A 17,185-nucleotide genomic window follows, 5' to 3' on the forward strand; every position below is an offset into this window, starting at 1 on the left:
CTTCAAAACAACAAATCCTGGCATAGTAGAACTGCATTCACTCATGTCTTGGAGAATGACCCTACGATTCAGGTGATATGGTAGTTTTGCAAGGCCATGATCCTAGGAATCTGGCTCCACAGTCACCATATGCACCTGTGCCCTGAATCCTAGTGCTGTTTGTGGGTGCCTGTGAGATATGTCAGACCCTAAACTATGAGAGATCACCTCATCAAAGACTCTCCACTATGAAGAAGACAAGAACAGGAAGATTCCTAAAGCTCTTTCCCTAAACAACTTTGCAGCCACTATCAGTGCCACAAACATCTAGCACCCACACTGCTGAGGCAACCAGTCACAGCTAAATTGATGACAACTGAAGAAGCGGCATGGAGGTCATACCACTGTACCCACATGGAACCAGAACCACTGTACACTGCCCAAACAGTATCCTCAGGCCCATCCCAGGTAAAAATCTTGAAAACCAGTCTTAAGTTTGAAGAGGTGACAGTAACAAAAAATTCATTAAGATCAATGCAGGGCCACAAGAACATGAAAAAGCAAGGAAACATAACAGCACATTATTGGAACATAATAATTTCCCCAAAAAAGAAACTAACCCCCAAGAAGTGGAAATGTATTAATCACCTGTAAAATTATTCAAAATTAATATCTTAAGAAAACTTAGCTATATACAAATAGACAATTCAGTGATGTTAGGGAAAAAATTCATTACCTGAATGAGGAATTCAATGGAGATAAATGCCATAAAAGAAGAAGCAAACAGAAATCCTGGAGCTGAAAAAAAAAACAAAATTAAAAATACAATCAAAAGCTTTAATAGAAGAATAGGGCAAACAAAATAAAAGAATCTGTGAACTTGAAGATAGGTCTTTTTGAGATCACTCAGTCAGAGGAAAAAGAAAATAAATTAAAAGGAATCAAGACAGCCATCAAGAGACTCATGAGACAACATCAAGTGAACAAATGATTGCATTATGGAAGTCACAGAAGGAAAAAATATAAAAATATGGGGAAAAGGGTTACTTATTTTTTCTTTTTCCTTTCATTATACAGGAAAGAAGAATGTATTTTGACATATCATATACACACATGGAGTATAACTTCCCATTCATGTGGTTGTACATAATGTGGAGTTACACTAGTCATGTATTCATACATGAACATAGGAGAGTTGTGTCCAGTTCATTCTATTGCCTTTCCCATTCTCATCCCCCATTTCTTCCCCATATTGTCCCGGTTCAATCCAGTGAACCTCCACTCTTCTCTCCTTGTCTACCCCCTATACCACCACCTATTGAGAGTCAGTATCCACATATCAGAGAGAACATTTGGCCTTTGGTTTGGTGGGACTGGAAAATTTCACTTAGCATGATATCCTCCAGTTCCATCCATTTCCTGTCAAATGCCATAATTTCATTCCATTTTATGGCTGAGTAATATTCAATTGTGTTTATATACCACATTTTCTTTATCCATTCATCTGTTGAAAGGCACCCAGGTTGGTTCCAAAGCTTGGCTATTGTGAATGGAGTTGCTATGAACATTGATGTGGCCATGTCACTATGTTGATTTTAAGTCCTCTAGGTATGTGCTGAGAAGTCGGATAAATTTTGGTTCCATTCCAAGTTTTCTGAGGAATCTCCAATCTGCTTTTCAGAGTGGTTTCACCAATTTGCAGTCCCACCAGTAATGGATGAGTGTGCCCTTTCCCCCATTTCCTCACCAACCCTTATTGTAACTTGTATTCTTGATAATTGCCTTTCTGATTGGAATGAAATGAAATTTCAGTGTAGCCTTAATTTGCATTTCTCTAATTGCTAGTGATGTTGAACATTTTTTCATATATTTGTTGACCATTTGTATTTCTTCTTCTATAAAGTGTCTGATCAGTTCCTTTGCCCATTTATTGATGGGATTATTTGTTTTGTTTTTGGTGTTAAGTTTTTTGAGTTCTTTATATATCCTGGAGATTAGTGCTCTATCTGAGGTGCAAGTGACAAAGATTTTTTTTCCCATTCTGTAGGATCTCTCTTAAAGTTGTCCTCTTAAAGTTGTCCCAGCTATAGACAACTTTGGTTTAGCTTGAGCCAGTGGGTAAATATGCAGTGGAGACTTAGCCTAAATACTGCTATAACTGGTTTGTTCGGAAGTAAGAAGAAACACACTGGATTGCAGTTGAGACCCATGACCCACCCCACTGGCAGATTCCAAAAGTAGAGGTCTGGGAAAGAAGCATCTCAATTTCAAATATCATATCAAGGAGGAACATTTGACTTTTCTTGTTCTTGTGTTTGTCTTTTTTTGGTTCTGTGTTGTTTTGTTCTCCCTTGTCAGTGAAATAATGACAGAAAATGTTCCAAATCATGAGAATGATATGGAAATCCAGATAGTAGAACCATTTTTGTTTTATTCAGCTTTTTCACCACTGTGACCAAAACCTGACAAGAACAATTTAGAAGAGGAAAAATTCATTTGGCACTCATGGTTTCAGAGGTCAGTTCACAGATGGCCAACTCCATTGCTATGGGTCTGAGGTGAGGCAGAACATCATGGTGGAAGAGTGTAGAGCAGGAAAACACCTCAGGACATGGAAATCAGAAAGCAATAATAGAGCTCCACTCACTGGGGACAAAGCATAAGCCCCAAAAGCTTATACCCATATTATAACTCATCTCTTCCAGCCACAGCCTATCTACCTTTAGTTATTACTCAGTTAATCCATATAAGAAGATTAATCCACTGACTGGATTATAACTATCATCATCTAATCACTTCACCTCTGAATCTTCTTGCATTGTCTCACACATGAGTTCATATCTAAACCTCATATCTAAACCTTGACATACTTAGAACTTCAAAGAGACATGACAAGAAAAGAACCTCTCCATAACATATCATAGTTAAAATACCAAAAGTACAGAGTAATAAAATCTACAAGAGAGAAGCATCAATTCACTTATGAAGACGAACCCACAAGAACAGCAGCACATTTCTGAGAACTTCTAAAGGCCAGAAGGAATGGAATGATACATTTCAAGGCCTAAAAGCTGTAAGTGCCAACCTAGATGACAATGTCCAGCAAATTTATCTTTCAGAATTGAAAAAAGAAATAAAGACCTTCCAAGATAGGCATAAACTAAAAGAATTCATGACCCCTAAATCAGCATTACAGAAGATATTCAAAGAAATCCTATGTCTAGAGGAGGAAGCAAGATAAATACGACCACAAAAGCATAGGAAAGAATAAATTGCACTAGAAGAGTACTTATGCAAATCAAAAATAGGAAGGGACCCTACATTTTTAAATCTCTAAGACTTAACAGCCTCTTCTCTTTACTGATTATTTCAGTAAATCATCAAACCCCTAAGATGAATGAGGGAAAGGGAAAAAAATATAAAATTCTCAAAACAACCAAAAGAAAAACAACAAAATGTAAGGAACTGGAACATTTCAATAATAACCAGGACTGGGGTTGTAACTCAGTGGTAGAGCGCTTGCCTATATGTGTGAGGCACTGGGTTCAATTCTCAGCACCACATAAAAGCAAATAAAATAAAAGTCTATTGACAACTAAAAAAATATTTAAAAAAATAAGAACTGGGCCTGATGTTTAAATAATAATAACGACAACAACCAAGAGTGTAAATGGTCTGCATTCCTCAATTAAAAGACACAGACTGCCAGACACAATAGTGCACACCTGTAATCCCAAAATACAATAACATAGACCAATAATTTTGATGAGCACAGATGCAAAAATCCTCAATAAGTTATTTATAAATTGAATTTAACATCAATGAAAAAGATCATATACCATGATGAAAATGGCTTCATTCCACGAATGTAAAGTTAATTCAAGAAGCAAAAATCAATAATGTAATATACCACATAAACTGCATCATCTCAATAGATGCTGGAAGAACCTTCAATAATTCCACATCCCTTCATGATAAAAATCCTGAATAAACTAGGATGATACCTCAACATAATAAGGCTACCCACAACAAATCCATTGCCAACATCATACTGAATGCGGGGGGGGGGTGAGGGGTGGGAGGAAGTAAAGTATTTCCTCTAAAATCAGGAATAAGACAAGGGTGTCCATTCTTACCATTTGTCTATTCCTATATAGTGTTGGAAGCTTTGGCCACAGCAATCAAGCAAAAGAAAGAAATAAAAGTAATACAAACAGGAGACGAGGAAGATACAGCATCCCTGTTTGCAGATGATATTATTCTACACTCAGAAAACCCATAGAGTCCACAATAATCTCTTAGAATTAATAAATTCAGCGAAGTAGCATGATACAAAAATCAACATATGAAAACATATAGGTAGCTTTCCTATATACCAACAATTATTTTGCTGAGAAAGAAATCAGGAAAACAGGGCTGGAGGTATAGCTCAGTAGTAGAGCACTTGCCTGGTATGTATAAGGAATAAGGCCCTGGGCTCAATCCCCAGCAACACACACACACACACACACACACACACACACACACACACACACCAAAAAAGATTAAAAATAAGAAGGAAAACAATCCCATTCATAATAGATTCATATGTGTGTGTGTGAGCATATGTGTGCACACACACATTCACATGAGCGTGCACACACACACATCTATGAATAAACAACTAAAAAAGTGAAAGACATCCACAATGAAAATTATAAACACAGTAAAAAGAAGTTGAAGAAAACACTAGATGATGGAAAGATATCTCATATTCATGGATTGGGAGAATTAATATTGTTAAAATGGCCATACTACCAAAAGTGATATACATTTTCATTGCAATTCCCATCAAAATGCCAATGACATCCTTTTTTTTTTATTTCCAATGACATCCTTAATAGAATTAGCTAGAAAAAAAAACTCTGAAATTCACTTGGAAACATGAAAGACACTGAATTACCAAAGCAATTCTAGCAAACAGAACAATTCTGGAGATATCACAATATCTGATTTCAAAATATACTATAGAATAATAGTAACAAAACCAGTATGGTATTGGCATAAAAAACAGACATGTAGACCAATGGAATAGAATAGAGAACCCAGGAATAAACCTATGCATTCTATAGCCATATGATTTTTGATAAAAGAGACAAAAACAAAAATTGGAGAAATGATAGCCTCTTCAGCAAATGGTGTTGGAAAAATAGGACTTCTACCTGTAGAAGACTGGAATTAGATCACTATCTCTCACCCTATACAAAAGTCAAGTAAAAATAAATCAAAGACCTTAACGTAATATCTGAAACCTTGAAACCACTAGAGGAAAATATAGGGGAAACACTTTGAGATATAAGTATAGGCAATGATTTCCTGAACAGGCCTCAAGTAGCTCAGGAAACAAAAGCAAAAACCAGCAAATGGGATTACATCAAATTAATAACTTTGTACAGAGCAAAAGAAAAAAAATCAAGAGTGAAGAGATGGCCTCCTGAATGGGAGAAAATCTTTGCCAGCTACTCATCTGACAGAGGATTAAAATGCAGAATATATAAAGAACCCAAAAAATGGTACACCAAAAGGACAGGTAATCTAATCAACAGATGGCAAATGAGCTGAACAGACACTTCTCAAAAGAAGATGTAAAAATGTGCCTGGCATGGTGACACATGCCTGTAATCCTAGCAGCTCAGGAGGCTACGGCAGGAGGATTCCAAGTTCAAATTAAGGCTCAGCAATTTAGCAAGATCCTGACTCAAGGAAAAAAAAAAGGATTCAAGATGGCAGTTAAGAGGAAGACTGCATTGCTAGTTGCTCCATGGCTCAAAATTCAAGTGGGATGGAGGGTGGGATGGGGAGAATAGCTGGGATTCAAGTAGTGTGAATACTATTTCTCTGTGAGTTATTAGAAGACCCCCAACAGCTGCTTCTGCACAGGAATCACAGCTTCTGTGCTTGTGCAGGTCTTCAGGCCTCAGCGTCAGGGCAAACTCCGGGCCATTCACCCACACAGGACCTCTGGGTGCCCGAGCAGGACCACCAGCATCAGCACCCCCAGCATCAGCACTCCCACAGGACACCCAGTCGCTGCCCACGATCATGATCTCTTCTGCCACTCCCAAGTGAACCCCCATCTACCAACATGGGGCTTCCCTGGTGGCCTCTATCTTGGGACACTGTAACCATTGCCATAGTCCCCTACACGTGGTAGCCTGCCATGGGGACAATGCACAGGGTCTGGAGATAGTCGCCAGCCACAACACTGCACACCAAAGAGCTGCATCTCTGATCACATCACCCAATGCCACCACCTGGCCCCACCTACCCAACACCCCACTACTGAAAGCAGCCACCTCCCTCTTGGGATACCTTTGTTGCCATCTTTAGTTGGGGCAACTCTCAGCTGGGGACATTGGCTGGGGCTTAGAAGCAAAATCAAGGTACCTATAGTCCCCAACTCCTTCTTCTCCCTGGCAGCCACTAACCCGGCACAGTGCTTGCTTCTATGCAGCTAGTCTGTACCTCACAAATGCGGGTCCTGAACTGCCCAATACAAAACCAGCTCTCTGCCACAGGTGGGCAGCTCTCAAACCTTCTTGACTGGGAAGTAGAAAGGGAGGGGTGAGTGAGATACAGTTTAGAAACTAGAGACTAGGAATTGTGAGGTCTACAGGTGATATAAGGAGAAAAATAAGTCCAGGCACCCACATCACACAAGCAGGGCCCAACGGAAATCCTTGGGGTGCATTCCTCCATCAGGGAGCACACGCTATACCCCACCTGCAGGAGCTCCGCCCCCAAGACCAACCCTCCCTAATAACCTTCACCATCCTGAGGGTGGAGATACCAGCAAACAATAGATAACCCCACCTGATGGATGAGAAGGAAAGCAGGAAAGACTGATCTCCAACAAACACAATCCTTGTATCTTCCTTCGAGATTTTTTTTCCTCTTTTCTCTCTCTCTGTCTTCTCGTGCCCTCACATTCCTAACATTTGTGAAACCAAGTACTTTTCATGAATTAGGCTACTGAGGACTAGGATGTCTGAATAATATATTATAGTTGTGTTGTATATTCTTTTATTTCCTATTTTTCTTAATATTTATGTTTGTTTTTTGTACTCTATTGTTTTTCCACTTACTTATCTCCCCAAAATAACTTTCTCTGTCTTCTCCTCCTACTAACCAACTTCTTTAGATTCCTCTTTCAAGCTTTCTAAGATCCAATAACTATATCTTACATCCTTAACATCTACACATCCTTAACAACTCATCCTTAACAACTCCTACATCCTTAACATCTCATCCTATACCTCACCCCTGGCTCTTTGTCCATCATCAGAAACTGCAGACCCTTTTGCAGACCTGCTGTTTATAGTGTAGATAATAATTGAACTCACCATTTCTGTATATTGTGACAAAACTGTAAACTTCTTAAAAGCAGCTACTTGGTTTAAGGCTGTATATTATTTGTATTAGGATCTGTTAACATTGTTCTCCCCCTTAAAGGAGAGGTATTGGAACCCTGCAGGGACACTATAAGCCTTTAGGGTAAAAACTGTAATGCTTTGGATCCACACTGCTAGAAGGGAAGATACATGAAAAAGTAAGGGAAGAAAGGGCCCCCAAACAAACCAAGATACCACATTATTAGAATCCACAGCCCGTACAACAGAAGAAGTGACAGAAAAGGAATTTAGGATGTACATAATTAAAGTGTTCTGTGAATTAAAGGATGATATAAGAGAGCAAATACAGGCAACAAAAGATCATTTCAAAAAAGAGCTACATGAGCAAATACAGGAAGCAAAAGATTACTTCAATAAGAAAATAAAGGTTCTGGGGGAAAAAAACAGAAATCCTTGAAATGAAAGAAATAATAAACCAAATTAAAAACTCAATGGAAAGCACTACCAACAAATTAGATCACTTGGAAGACAGGACCTCAGACAATGAAGACAAAATATATAATCTTGAAAAGAATGTTGACCACACAGTGAAGACGGTAAGAAACCATGAGCAGAATATTCAAGAATTATGGAATAACATAAAAAAGACAAAATTTAAGAATTATTGGGATAGAGGAAAGCATAGAGTTCCAAACCAAAGGAATGAACAATCTATTCAATGAAATAATACCAAAATTTTGCAAACATGAAGAATGAATTGGAAAATCAAATATAAGAAGCTTACAAGACATAAAATGTACAAAGTCATGACAGAACCACACCAAGGCACATTATAATGCAAATTTTTATTGTAGTGTGCATACAAAATAAGGAGAGAATTTTAAAAGCCATAAGAGAAAGGAATCACATTACATATAGGAGGAAACCAATTAGAATATCTGCAGATTTTTTAACCCAGACCCTGAAAGCGAGAAGATCCTGGAACAACATATACTGAGCTCTGAAAAAAAATGGATGCCAACCAAGAATCTTATATCCAGCAAAATTAAGCTTTAGATTTGATGATTAAATAAAAACCTTCCATGATAAACAAAAGTTAAAAGAATTTACAACTAGAAAGCCTGCACTAAAGAACATTCGCAACAAAATAGTCCATGAGGAGAAAATGAAAAACAATAATGAAAATCAGCAAAGGGAGGTATTACACTAAAGGAAAAACCAATCAAAGGAGAAACCAAGTCAAGTTAAATACCAAAAATAAACAAAAATGACCAGATGTACAAACCATGTCTCAATAATAACCTGAATATTAATGGCCTAAACTCACCAATCAAAAGACATAGACTGTCAGATTGGATTTCAAAAAAGACCCAACAATAAACTGCCTTCAAGAGACTTATCTCATAGGAAAAGACATGCAAAGACTGACATGGACTGTATAAATAAGCAGGGTTTCCATCCTCATATCAAATAAAGTAGACTTCAAGTAGAAGTTAATCAAAAGGGATAAAAAAGGACATTTCATACTGCTTAAGGGAACCACATATCAACAAGATGTAACAATTATAAATATATATGCCCCAAACCATGGAGCATCTACATTTATCAAACAAACTCTTCTCAAGTTCAAAAGTCAAATAAACCACAAAATAATAATTCTGGGTGACTTTAACCCATCTCTTTCACCACTGGATAGATCGTCCAAACAAGAGCTAAACAAAAAAACTATAGAACTCAATAATACAATCACTAGCTTAGTCTTAACAGACATATAAAGGATATTTCATCCATCAACAAATGAATACACTTTCTTCTCAGCAGCACATGGAACCTTCTCTAAAATACACAAAGCCATAAAGCAACTCTTAGTAATACAAAAAAGTAGAGATACTACCCTGCATTTTATCAGATCATAATGGAATAAAATTAAAAATCAATGATAAAATAAAAAATAGAAGCTATTCCAACACCTGGAGACTAAATAATATGCTACTGAATAAACAATGGGTTGCAAAAGACATCAAAGATAAGATTTAAAAATTCTTAGAGATAAATGAGAACACTGATACAACATATAAAAATCTCTGGGACACTATGAAGGCAGTAGTAAAAGGAAGTTCATTGCATAGAGTTCATTCCTTAAAAAAAAAAAAGTCAACAAAAAATGACCTAACACTATGTTTCAAAGCCCTAGAAAAAGAAGAACAAACCAACACCAAAATCAGTAGAAGACAGGAAATAATTAAAATCAAAGCTGAATTCAATGAAATAGAAACAATAGGAAAAAAATGACAGAACAAAAAGTTAGTTCTTTAAAAAAATAAATAAAATTGACAGACCCTTAGCCATGCTAACAAACAGAAGGAGAGAGAAAACTCAAATTACTAACATCCATGATAAAAAAGGAAATATCAATATCATAACAGATGCTACAGAAATACAGAAGATAACCAGAAATTATTTTGAAAATTTGTACTCCAATAAAATAGAAAATATCGAAAGCATCAACAAATTAGAAGCCTACCAACCAAGAAAAGCACAGGACCAGATGGATACACAGCTGAGTTCTATAAGACCTTCAAAGAAGAACTAATTACTAATACTCCTCAATTATTACATGAAATATAAAAAGAGGGAACACTTCCAAACTCATTATATGAGGTCAATATCATCTTGATTCCAAAACCAGACAAAGATACAACAAGGAAAGAAAACATTAGACCAATATTTCTAATGTGCAAAAATTCTGGCAAATCAAAAACAAAAAAAAAATATTAAAAAGATAGTGCACCACAATCAAGTGGTGTTCATCCCAGGGATGCAAAGTTGGTTCAACACTCAGAAATCAATAAATGTAATTCATCACATCAATAGACTTAAAGAAAAGAATCAGATAATTATCTCAATAGATGCAGAAAAAGTGTTTGACAAAATACAGCTCCGCTTCATGTTCAAAACACTAGAAAAACTAGGGATAGCAGGAACATGTCTTAACACTGTAAAAACTATCTAAGCCCCAGGCTAACATCATTCTAAATGGAGAAAAATTCAAAGTATTCCCTCTAAAGATTGGAACAAGACAGGGATGCCCTCTTTTACCATTTCTATTTAACATAGTTCTTGAAACTCTATCCAGAGCAATTAGAGAGATGAAAGAAATTAAAGGGATGAGAATAGGAAAAGAAGAACTCAAACTATCACTATTTGCCAATGACATGATTCTACACCTAGAGGATCCAAAAAATTCCACCAGAACACTTCTAGAACTAATAAGTGAATTCAGCAAAGTAGCAAGATATAAAAATCAACACCCATAAATTAAAGGCATTTCTGTACATCAGTGACAAATCCTGTGAAAAAGAAACTAGGAAAACTACTTCATTTACAATATACTCAAAAAAATAAATAAAATACCTGGGAATCAACTTAATGAAAGAAATGCAAGACCTCTACAATGAAAACTACAGAACATGAAAGAAAAAAATTAAAGAAGACCTAAGAAGGTGGAAAAATTTCCCTTGTTCTTGAATAGGTAGAATTAATATTGTCAAAATGATTATACTACCAAAAGCACTATACAGATTTAATGCAATTCCAATCAAAATCCAATGACATTCCTCATAGAAATAGAAAAAGCAGCCATAAAATTCATCTGGAAAAATAAGAGACCCAGAATAGTTAAAGCAATCCTTAGCAAGAAGAGTGAAGCAGGTGGCATCACTCTACCAGATCTTAAACTATACTACAGAGCAATACTAAGAAAAAACAGCATGTTAATGGCAACAAAACAGACTGGTTAAACCAATGGTACAGAATAGAGGACACAAAGACAAAATCACATAAATAAGTTATCTCATATTAGACAAAGGTGCCAAAAACATATCTTAGAGAAAAGATAGCCTCTTCCACAAACAATGCTGGGAAAACTGGAAATCCAGATGCAGCAAAATGAAATTAATTGCCTATCTCTTACTATGCACAAAACTTAACTCAAAGTGGATCAAGGACCTAAGAATTAAACCGGAGACCTTGCTCCTAATAGAAGAAAATGGAGGCCCAAATCTTCATCATGTTGGATTAGGCACTAACTTCCTTAATAAGACTCCTATAGCGCAAGAAATAAAATCAAGAATGAATAAATTCAAACTAAAAAGCTTCTTCTTAACAAAAGAAACAATCAGTGAGGTGAATATAGAGCCTATAGAATGGGAGCAAATTTTTACCACACACATATCAGATAGAGCACTAATCTCTAGTCTCTAGGATATATAAAGAACTCAAATTTTTATCTTTTTTTTAGAGAGAGAAAGAGAGAGAGAGAGAGAGAGAGAGAGAGAGAGAGAGAGAGAGAGAGAGAAACTTTTTAATATTTATTTTTTAGTTAGGACACAACATCTTTATGTGGTGCTGAGGATTGAACCCAGTGCCCCACACTTGCCAGGCGAGCACGCTACCGCTTGAGCCACATTCCCCAGCCCAAGAACTCAAATATCTTAACACCAAAAAAAAAATAACCCAATCAATAAATGGGCTATAGAACGGAACAGATACCTCTCAGAAGATGATACATAATCAATCAATAAATATATGAAAAATGTTCAACATCTCTAGCAATTAGAGAAATGCAAATCAAAACTAAGATTTCATCTCACTCCAGTCAGAATGGCAACTATTAAGAACACAAACAACAATAAGTGTTGGCAAGAATATGGGGGAAAGGCACACTCATACGTTGCTGGTGGGACTGCAAATTGGTACAGCCAATATGGAAAGCAGTATGGAGATTCCTTGGAAAACTTGGAACCACCATTTGACCCAGCTATCCCTCTCCTTGGTCTATACCCAAAGGACTTAAAAACAGCATACTACAGAGTCACAGCCACATCAATGTTTATAGCAGCACAATTCACAATAGCTAAACTGTGGAACCAACCTAGATGCACTTCAGTAGACAAGTGGATAAAAAAATGTGGTGTATATATATACACAATGGAATATTACTCAGCATTAAAAGAGAATAAAATCATGGCATTTTCAGGTAAATAAATGGAGTTGGAGACTATCATGCTAAGTGAAGTATGCCAATCCCCAAAAAACATTTTTTTCAAGTGTGCGAATGTTTTCTCTGATATGTGAATGCTGATCCATAATGGGGATGTAGAGGGGAGCATGGGAGTAAGGGAGGAACTTTACACAAGGCAAAGGGGAGGAAGGGGTAGGGAGCGGGCATGGGGGTAGGAAAGATGGTGGAATGAAAAAGATATCAATATCCTAAGTATATGTATGAAGACACGAATGGTGTGACACTACTTTGTATAAAACCAGAGACACAAAAAATTGTGCTATATATTGTATACTATGATTTGAAATGCATTCTGCTGTCATGTATAACAAATTAGGATAAATAAATAATTTTTTTAAAAAATTCAAGTGGCGGAAATATTGATCCTCGTTAAGGTGGGTGATAGAGGGATTTCACTAAAATTCAATATTGTCTAGTCAGAGTGTCTGAGAGACTTGCAAATTTGGGTATATTAAACAAAGGAGAAAGAGTAGTTTAGAGTCAAACTGGTTATAGCTGCAGTAGCTGAGGCAGCACTGGTTCACCATAGAGGGAGGGAAAACATAAGGAGAAACACAGATTTGGCACAGAAAAAACAGAAATCAGAAAAGAGGCCATAACTTAACTGATCCAATTTAGTTGCACTGTGTACTGGTGCTTGAAAAGTACTCTGCATTTCCCAGCTGGCTACAGAGAGCTAAGGCAGAGCCATCACAAGGTAGTCACACTGCAGCAGCTACTGTGGGAGCTAGGAGATCACAGTCACATTGTCCTGGCAAGTGTCTGCCATGTGGCCTAGGATTTACCTAGAAGAAGGTAGTGAAATAGGCACAAAGAAGATTGTACCTAGGCAGATTCAAAGCAGAAAAGCAAAGGGGAGGCCAACTGGCTTCTTCTTTGAGTCTGGAAACTTATGTGACCAAATGAATTGGGTGGGGAATCTAAACAGGCAAGTATGAATACACTCAGAGACTAAGTGTTGGAAGATTGTATTCCTATGCAGCAGAGCATGTGGAAGACTGGCTCTTTAGCCCCACTAATAGAATTCTTAAGATGCTTCTGAGATCTAAACTCCCAACAAAGATTGTCAACTACCAGGCCCTAGCGGTGTGTTAATCTAATCTCTCCAGAGCAGACAGCCCCCAATGAAGCTCCTGAGGCCTCAATAGATCTTAGTCCAACCTACTAGAACTCTGTTCATAGAACTCTACAGCAGCTTCACCCTGGGGCTGCACTGATCTTGTCTGTGTAGACAAACGTCAACTAACTATATATCCTACTCCATCCTACCTCATATACTTCTACATATCTTCTGCATTCTCTCTGTTCAGCTTTTGAAATTATAAACTCTTTTCTGCCTTCCTAGAACATTTTATTTTCTCTTAGCTGTATTTTTTACCATCTTTTAGAACTGGATTATATAATTCCTGCTCCCACAATGAATGCTGATGTAATGTTTAGTGCTGTTGATAACACAGTTGACACCTGCTGTTTGCTTTAAAGCCAGATCTAGTTCGTGGTTATTATTTTTACTGTTGACAATTGCTGAATCCACCATTCCTGTTTTCGTTTTTGTTGTTTTATTATTTAAAAAATTTTGTGAGTGTGTGTGTGTGTGTGTGTGTGTGTGTGTGTGTGTGTGTGTGGTAATTAATGTTGTAGATGTCACAGTAGGAATTGGGTATTTATTTTAATGCTACATATTGTTTTAATCAGTTGTTGCTATTGTTTGATTGCCCTATTCTGTGAGGTACTGAGAACCTACAGGGACACTACAACACTACATACTCACGAAGTTGAGAATCTGTTGTTGAACTAAACTCAACCAAAGACAGCATGCCTTGCTCTACACACAAATTAATGACACTCAATCATCAGCTATACTTTAATACAAAATATAGAAGAGATAAAAACCAAACTAAGAACCAGGCCCCAAGCAGAAACAGATAGGGGTGGACCACCCCCCACACCCAAGTCCCACCTATGGACATTCACAAGTACAGCAAAACAAGAGAATTAACACAAAGTCTGCAGACCCCCCTATGAGGGGGTCTCAATCCAAATCACACTTTGATAAGTGAAGACTGTGCCCTAAAAAGGCCCACAAATAAGAGCAGAAAAGAAATCCATCTCAATAGAAGCATAAAACCAACATATAAATACAAGAAATATGAAAAAACAAGGTAACATGACACCTCCTATGGTTGTAATTCACCAGCAACTAATCCCAAAGATATTGAAGTGGATGAGATATCAAATAATTAATTCAAAAGAATCATTATAAAAATGACCTATGAATTCTAAGAGAAAAATTAGTACAGGGCATGAATGAGAAATTCAATAATAAAGAGACAGAAATATTGAAAAAAACAAATAGAAATCTTGGAAATGAAAGACATAATAAATCAAATAAAATGTTAAAAGTCTCTTTAACAAAGGAACCCATGCTAAATATAGAAACTCAGAGCTAGAAGACAAAATGCCAGCTTTGAGCATTCAGACAACATTAAGGAAAATAAGTAACCATGATCAGAATATACAAGAATTCTGGGACAACATGGAGACAAAATTTAAGAATCATTCAAATTCAAGAAGTTTGTGATATGTAATCTAAGGGAATTGATAACCTCTTCAGGGAAATAATCATAGAAAAATTTCCAAACCTTGAGAATGAGATGGACATTCAGGTATGGGAAGCATTCAGAACCCCAAATAGACAAGATCAAAAATCAACCTCTCCACAACAAATTATAATTACAATATGTAACATGCAGGACAAGAATAGAATGTTAAAAGCATCAGAATCACTTTTAATTTCTTAGCACAAACTCCAAAATCCAGGGGGCTTGGAATGATGTGTTCCAAGTCCTGAAAGAAAATAACTGTCAACCAAGATTGCAATATCCAGCAAAGCTAGCCTTCAAAATTGAAAATGAAATAAAAACCTTCCAAGATAATCAGAAACTAAAAGAAACTGTGATAACTAAATGGGCACTCTAGACCTTACTTAATGAAATACTCCACACAGAAGAAATAAAAAACAAACCCCAGAAGTCACAATGAACAGATCTCTTTTGAAGAGTAACTAAGCAAATGAGAGACAGAACTAAATTAAACATTATAAATAAATCAAAGTAGCAAGAATTAGTAAACATCTCACTATAATAACATTGAATGCAAATGGTTTCACTTCTCCGATTATAAGACATAGGCTGGCAGAATAGATTTAAAAATAAGGTCCAACTATATGTTGTTTGCAAGAGATGTGCCTTACAGGAAAGATAGCCATAGGGTGAACATAAAAGGATGCAAACTGATATACAATGTAAATGGAATACCAAAACAAGCAGGAGTAGCTACTTTCATATCTGACAAAGCAGACTTTAACCAAGATTAATCAGAAGAGACAAAAAAAAAAAAAAGATCACTTCATACTGGTAAAGGGAACAATCCAACAAAATAATAAATATTTTTGCCCCAAATGTGGGTGCAACTAATTATATAAAAGAGACACTGCTCAAGTTGAAGCCTCAGATAAACCCTGGTACAATACTACTGGGTGATTTCAACACACTTCTCTCACTACTAAATGAGTTTTCTTTTTGTTTTGGTTAATTTAGCTAAGGACTTAAATAAAAACAAACAAACTGGGCAAAGGCTTTTTGGACCTGAATAATATTATAAATCAAATGGACTTAAAAGATGTCTATAGAATATTTCATCCATGAAAGCTGAATATACTTTCTTCTCAGCAGCTCATGGAACCTTCTCCAAAATAGACACTATTTTAGATCACAAAGTAACTCCTAGCAAATTTAGAAAAATTAATAAAACTCCTTGCTTCTTATTAAGTTATAATGATATGAAATTAGATATCAACACAGTAAACCTTAAAGAAACTATATAAACACATGGAGATTAAAGAATATACTTTTTTGTGTGGTACTGGAGATTGAACCCAGAGCCTTGTGCATGCTAGTCAAGCACTCTATCAAAAAATATCCCTAGCCTAAAGAATATACTTTAAAATCATGAACTGGTGACAAAAGATATCAAGTGAACATTTTTTAAATTCTTAGAATCAAATGAGAATAGTGATATAATATATCAGAACCTTTGGGACACTATAAAGGCATTTCAAAGAGGAAGAGTTTATAACTTTGACTGCCTACAAAGAAAAAAATAAAAAAAAGATCCCAAGTAAACAACCTAACGATGCAACTCAAGGCCCTTGAAAAAGAACAAACCAATTCCAAAACCAATAGAAGGAAGGAAATAAGATCAGAGCCAAAATCAATCAAATTGAGAATAAAAAATATAGAGGATCAATGAGATACAGGTTTTTTGATGCTTTTATTTATTTATTTATTTATTTTTATGTGGTGCTGAGGATCGAACCCAGGGCCTTGCACATGCTAGGCGAGCATTCTACTGCTGAGCCATAAACCCAGCCCCGAAATAGAGTTGGTTTTTGAAAAGATAAACAAAATTGATAAGCCCTTAGCTAAATTAACCAAAATAAAAAGAAGACCCAAATTAATAAAATTAGAGATGAAAAAGGGAAAATCACCAAAGACTTCACAGAAATCCAATGTATCATTAGGGACTATTTTGAAAATTTATACTCCAATAAATTGGAAAACCTAGAAGAAATGGATACATTTCTAGACAAATACATCTGCCAAAATTGAATCAGGAGGACATAGAAAACCTAAACAGACCAATAACTAGCATTGAAACAGAAGTAGTAATA

The 17,185-nt window shown here is 36.2% G+C and overlaps 1 protein-coding gene across 18 annotated transcripts in view; it reads right to left on the minus strand.

The window, feature by feature from the left end:
• Window positions 1-17,185, minus strand: part of Nrg4 (neuregulin 4) — a 193,779-nt gene that overhangs the window by 146,945 nt on the left and 29,649 nt on the right. For 16 of the 18 annotated variants that reach the window (XM_078049202.1, XM_078049201.1, XM_078049199.1 and 13 more), the window contains exon 4: window positions 716-777. The exons of the other annotated variants lie outside the window; for them this stretch is intronic. The gene's annotated coding sequence lies outside the window, so the exon portion shown is untranslated. The remainder of the gene's footprint in view (window positions 1-715; window positions 778-17,185) is intronic. 18 annotated transcript variants of the gene reach the window in all.

This window comes from Ictidomys tridecemlineatus, chromosome 5 (assembly GCF_052094955.1).
Source record: "Ictidomys tridecemlineatus isolate mIctTri1 chromosome 5, mIctTri1.hap1, whole genome shotgun sequence".
Lineage (NCBI taxonomy): Eukaryota > Metazoa > Chordata > Mammalia > Rodentia > Sciuridae > Ictidomys > Ictidomys tridecemlineatus.